The 6149-nt window shown below is 34.0% G+C and overlaps 1 long non-coding RNA gene across 8 annotated transcripts; it reads right to left on the bottom strand.

Annotated features, from left to right (window-relative positions):
* Window positions 693-4542, bottom strand: LOC107609907. Of its 8 annotated transcripts, XR_002351121.1 has the most exons (8): window positions 3888-4539; window positions 3666-3785; window positions 3217-3441; window positions 2323-2349; window positions 1962-2015; window positions 1371-1437; window positions 1197-1253; window positions 693-1056 (listed from the first exon to the last, which is right to left on the bottom strand). It is a non-coding gene; the product is annotated as an uncharacterized LOC107609907 (long non-coding RNA). The 8 variants fall into 8 exon arrangements; XR_002351117.1 differs by having other exon boundaries at window positions 3217-3785; window positions 3888-4542; XR_002351118.1 differs by having other exon boundaries at window positions 3217-3454; window positions 3666-4531.

The following is a 6149-nucleotide window of genomic DNA, read 5'->3' as shown; positions in this document are numbered from 1 at the left end:
GCTGTTTTCTTGTAGTGTTAGGAGCAAGGACTATATATCTTAGTCGTCTTTCAAAAGATAAATATTGTTGAAAATATTTAAATATAACCTAATAATGTGATCTCACCTTAGATATTGTAAAGACACACATAATACAAAATTTCAAGGTGTACTGTGCTGACTACAAGAAAATAAGTTTTCTGCCACGCTTTTAAAGCGTGCCGAAAAGTGCTAAAAAGGGTGCCGACAGCTTTTCGCCACGCTTTTTGAGCTATCGGTACACTTTTAAAAAGGTCACATCTGCGAGCGTGCCGGTTGCTCTATCGCCACGCTTTTGTAGATCTATCGGCACGCTTTCTTTTTTGCCACGCTTTTAACTCTTGCTACGCTTAAAAGCGTGGCGATATATATTAACCTATCGGCACGCTTTAAAAGCGTACCGAAAAATGAAAGATATGGCTACGCTTTTGAAACGTGCCAACAGTAAAAGATATGGTGTCACTTTTGAAGCGTGCCAATAGTCAAAGAAACATGGACCTATTGCTCCGCTTTTAAAGCGTGGCTATATCCCTATCAAATTAAAAAAAAATCTGGCATATACTTTGAGTACTCAAATTCTAATGCACTCCAAAAACAATAAAAAACATTGACAAAAATCTGTGAATATCATTTAAAAAAATTAATTAATAAAAATTAGTATTACATTAATAAAATTCAAACCAAATTAGCTATATCAATCTCTTATAACCAAAGTAGTTATAAAATACAGTGGGATAAAAAATATCAATACATATACAACTTATTAAAAGTCATTAACTTATTCTATCTCTGTCATTTTTTGTGTAGAAAATAAAAAAATTAAAAAATAAATATCAATAATCCAAACATAATATTGTTGAGTTTCGCAGTTTATAAGCAAGAACTCATGATGCTGAATCTTGTAGCTCACAGCATTGTGCTTTAGAGAAAGGAGATGGCCCTCTTGGAAGAACTTCTATCATTTTTGTAGCACTTGAGGATTTTATATTCTTCATGCATGACTATCAATGCAGTTTCTTTACTTCCCATTCTTCTTACCTACAACAAGTTTAAAAGAAATGCCATGAAAACACACTCAACCATTTTATCTTCAAAATTTCAGAAATTTCTCATCAAGTACAGATAAATAAATCATAATTTTCAACACTATAAAACACACAGAAATTTCCAGAAATTACTCATTGAGCTTTAACGTGCTGAAGGACATTATAGGCTTCATGTTCTTCTCCAAAATCCTACAGGAACGAATAGTTTAAGAATTACTATAATAATAATAATAAATGAATAAAGCAAGAGACGATAGCAATTAGCAAAAGGTTCAACTTGCACAAAAACAAAGCAAAACATGATACCTTCACAACTACGCAGGAGCAACCAGTTCAACTTGCACAAAAGCAAAGTAAAACAGGACCTTCTTCACTGCAGATTAAGAGTATGAAAAAAAGGGTATCAACTAACTACCATTTTGGCTTTAAAAAAATTCAAGTTTTGACAAAATGACCCTTCTGAAAGAGGGAAAAAAATGACATTTTGGCTCCCTAAAGATGATTTCAGTTTGACAAAATAAGCTATTTTCTTCATAAGTGCCAAATAACTCATGCATTTTATTCAACTTTTTATTGGAACATTTGAAAAATTATTTAGAAAGTACATACAAATAATCGAAGAAAAATTCAATCTCTAGGAATACAATAGTTTTCTTACTTAAATCATAACTGGGCCTTATAATCTAATCTTATTAGGTAAAAATTCAATTATCAATTATATATAATAAATAAGTAAATAAATATGACAGAGCTATCACCAATTCACCAGCTAATTTTGGGTATTATATCAATTTAAAAATAAATATTTCCACTCTCATTTTCTTCTGGCTATTTTTGCTAATACAAAGATGATGAACCAAAAGAAAAGGAAGGGAGCAAGAAATACTGAAATAGTACCTCATACGCGTTGGATTTGGTACCAAGCTAGATCAGAACACCAACACTCTTTACCTGAAAACCAGAAGAAAATGTTAAACATGATTAACTATAAGCCCTCCGAATTTGAAATCCCACAATATCCTTAAAAGTTTGCCTCTTATAAACACATGAAGCTAAATCACCACAGTACCACCCATTTCCCTTCCCAAAAAAGTTTTAAACACAGATTTGAGAAGCTGAAAACTCATGAGTTTTTCTTAGCATAATGAACACGAATCCATATAACGGGGCAAAAAAAGTCCATTTTTGAAGTGAACCCGATGACGAAAAAAGAAAAGAGAAGTTGAAAACAATGGATTTGAGAAAGAGAGGAATGTACCCAGATTGAAATAGGAGAGATCCATACCTGAAGCATTAGCAGGGACAGTTTTTAGATATGAAATCTATGAGAAAAGTGACATTTTTTTATGAATCTATGAGAAAATTAAATAAATAAGACATGAGTAAAATCAAATGGAACACACCCAGACATCCTTGTTGATAGGAAAAAAGAGCAATCTCTTCTTTACTGTACAGGAAAAAAAGAGCAATCTTTTACAGCCATGCACTCTACAGAGCTAAAGTCAACCCATAAACACTTCACTCCCAAAATAATCTAATGTGAAATATCTAGAATTAACACCTAGTATTTCTCCAACAACCAAATTAATCCATAGAATTAAGAGCTATATAGTTATATATACTACAAACAAGCCAATGACAATTGTTTCTCAATCAGATAAGAATTACTAAGATTAAATTTAATCACAAAACAGTAGTGTGAGTCACATATTGAGACAATTATAATTTGGTATTAATAGTCTCTAATAAAAAATTCAATTACTACGCATGAATCAAGAACAAACAGAGAAAGACACCAAAAAAAAAAGAGAAAAAACCAGTTCCAATCAATAGTAAGAAAAAGCCACCGACAAAAAGAACAGAGACACAGACACTTACCAAAGACGAACACAGACACAGCCTCACAAAACAGAAACTATACAATCATGTAGGCACATTATAAAGCTTCCATAGCATAAAAAAGTCCCATTTTGAACAAGGCACATGAATGAAAGCTGAGTTTGTTCACTCACCCAGGTACAAGAGACACCTAATTCCATAGTGGAACCTTTAATTAATTTGGACCCTACTGTGTGCACATATGCTTCCACTATCACGCATATTTCTATATATACTAACAAATATTACACCAAACTAAATATATAAAATCTACCTGCAAGACATCTTGTTGTGGAGAAGACAACACAGTAGAAAGAAGTTCAATGCTGTTTCTAGCAACATCAAAAGCTTCCTTAGTTTGTTTAGGAGTAAAACTCTGCACAGGAATATCATTATGCTGAGTCTGGCGTGGAAGATCAAGTTCAACCTCAGACACCGAACGCGGAGGAGTGAAAATAGGCGCCAAGCTCTCGTTGTGACAGCCAGGGAACCGAATACCCTTTGATTTCAGACTCAACCACAAAATGGAAACAAGCAATCAACAATAACACTAATAATAACCCACACTAGCAAATTCAACAGCTAGAGCTAGTAACTAACCCAATCAATTTAGCCTAGGATTTTGAGTTTCTAGGCATGATATGATTATCAGAAATTGTCCCTTGACTTCAACTTAACAATGAAGCAGATATGCATGAAATAGGAAAAAAAAGGTAGTAGTACCTTGTAAGTTTCTTCGTAAACAGGGAGATAGTGAAGCTCGATGGTGGATTCGCCTCAAGCCTCAATCATGATCAAAGCCTTGTTGCGGTTATTAAAACAGTTTGAGGATCGTCAATTAACCTAACCATATCATCAAGAACCCTCTCAGCAGCGACTTCAGAGAAAGCCTTCTCGCAATTCTTCACGATGGTTTCAAGCAAGACGAGGGGCAAGAAATCGAACCTTTCAAGCAGCGACTTCAGAGAAACTCTAAACCATGAATCGAATCTTTACCGCTGACGCCAGCGATGCATCCGACGCCAAGCTCGACGGAGATGCCACCAATCATTTCTTATAAACACAAAAGATGTCGGCACTAGCAGAATGACGGTTGGCGCTGACAGGTTGCCGCTGACGAGTGGCGCTGATGAGTTGCGCTGACGAGTGGTACTGATGGTTGGCGCCACGCGTGAGAGAGGGAGACGGCGGCGTGGGGCATGAGCGACAAGGGAGGGATGGATGTAGGTGCTGCGACGGGTTGGAGGGAGGGGTTGTGACGGGTTGAGAGAGGGAGACAGCGGCGTTGTTGGGAGAGGGAGTTAGGGTTTAGAGATGAGAAGGGTGAGTGACGCCAGATAGGGTGAGAAGTGATTTTCGAAACCAACACTTCTAGTCTAGGTTAAAACATAAAACTTAGAAAAAAAAAGTGAAGTGTGAAAAAAATGGGTGGAAAACTAAATTTTGGAAGGAGGGAACTCTATCGGTACGCTTTTGTAAGGTGCCCAAATAAACATAAGATATGGGCACGCTTTAAAAAGGTGACCATTGAAAAACTAACTAGCCACGCTTTTCAAGCATGCCAGTTTCTCTCTATGGCCACGCTTTTCAAGCGTGACAAAAAAAAGCGTGGCCGAATCACAAATCAGTAGCCACCCTCATAAAAGCGTGCCGATTTTTCTCTATGGCCACGCTTTTCAAGCGTGGCTAAAAAAAGCGTGACCAAATCCCAAATCAATGGCCACCCTCGCAAAAGCGTGCCCATAGACCACTTTTGGGCACGCTTTAAAAGTGTGACAAGAAAAAAGGGTACCGACAGACCTTTTTTCTTGTAGTGTGATAGCAAGACTTAAGGCTAAGAAAATCAATAATATATAATTTTTTTATGCCATACATTTCATTGAAAGCAAAAATACTGAAGTGACAAAACATTAGATTTTGGGGAAGCTAAGTGCAAGTGGGAAACAAAAGTATTTATATATATATATATATATATAAAAGGAAAAGTATAGATAGACAATAAAAATATTAAATAATGTGAACAATTAATATATTGGATGTTTATTTTACTAGGTGTGCAGATGATTATTCTAATATTAAGATTTAGGTGGATAATTTAGAGGTGTAGTATATTTTAATTTGATTGGTGATTGTTCATGTTATTCAAAAAAGTTATTGGTTATCTAGCATTATCTTATAAGGAGGGAAAATAAATTAATATTTAAAAAGTTTGAAAATAAAATAAAATAAAAAGAAAAAAGTATAATGTTTAGGAAGAAATCAAAGTTGGAAATGAAAAAGACCAGTGAGTGGTATAGCAATTAACGTGGTGGCCCCTATATATGTGTGTGTTCAAAGTTTTGCGATGAATGAACCAATATCATAGAAATGAATCAATGATGCAAACAAATTCGTATCCCACAAATGCATCCCTACACTTATTACCCATCACAATCACAATTATTTGCTTCTTCAAGACCAATCATACATGAAAGAAAGAAAAAAAAAAGAAAAAAAGATATTTAAAAAAAATGACGTTTTCTTTTATTTAGCCGCAGAGGTTGCTAACATGAAAGAAAATGGTAATAAGGAGGCTTAAATTTGATCAAATTATGCATAACTTTTTTTTTAATTAAATATTGGCACACTTCCATCCTAGGGTTAAATTATAGTTACAGAATCTTACATATTTTCTTATCAATAAAAGTTTTATAGCAATAATTAAATTAACTATATATGTTCCTTATTCTCAGATACGTACCATAAACGTACGCCTACGAAAACTATCATACGAAAGATCAGATCATTATTCAGTTATGAATATGAAACAAAGTTATGTGCATGATCAAGATCTATTGTACTCAAGCACATCATTTAATTAGTTGACACAGTACTTAATTGACCATATATATGTAGTAATGTAGATACTTTTGTATATAAAACCTTTACATATGCTTATGTATGTTTTGACAATTATTGTGACAAGATTATCGAAGAAGTTTCAAACTGTTCATTTAATTTCCTACAATCCTTCGTTGAGCAGAAAACGTAACCCTATATCTAAATTGTTAGATTATCCTTTCCAATTTGCTGTCCATATTCCGCTTAATAAATCTTATAATTGAATTAATTAATTTGGATGGGTTAAATAATCAGTTTATTTATTCATTTAAATAATTGTTAGAAGTTTAAATTCTGTTTTATATATACATTAAATTACTGATTAAT

Source organism: Arachis ipaensis, chromosome B07 (assembly GCF_000816755.2).
Source record: "Arachis ipaensis cultivar K30076 chromosome B07, Araip1.1, whole genome shotgun sequence".
Taxonomy (NCBI): domain Eukaryota; kingdom Viridiplantae; phylum Streptophyta; class Magnoliopsida; order Fabales; family Fabaceae; genus Arachis; species Arachis ipaensis.
This window is presented reverse-complemented; position numbering and strand designations above follow the sequence as displayed.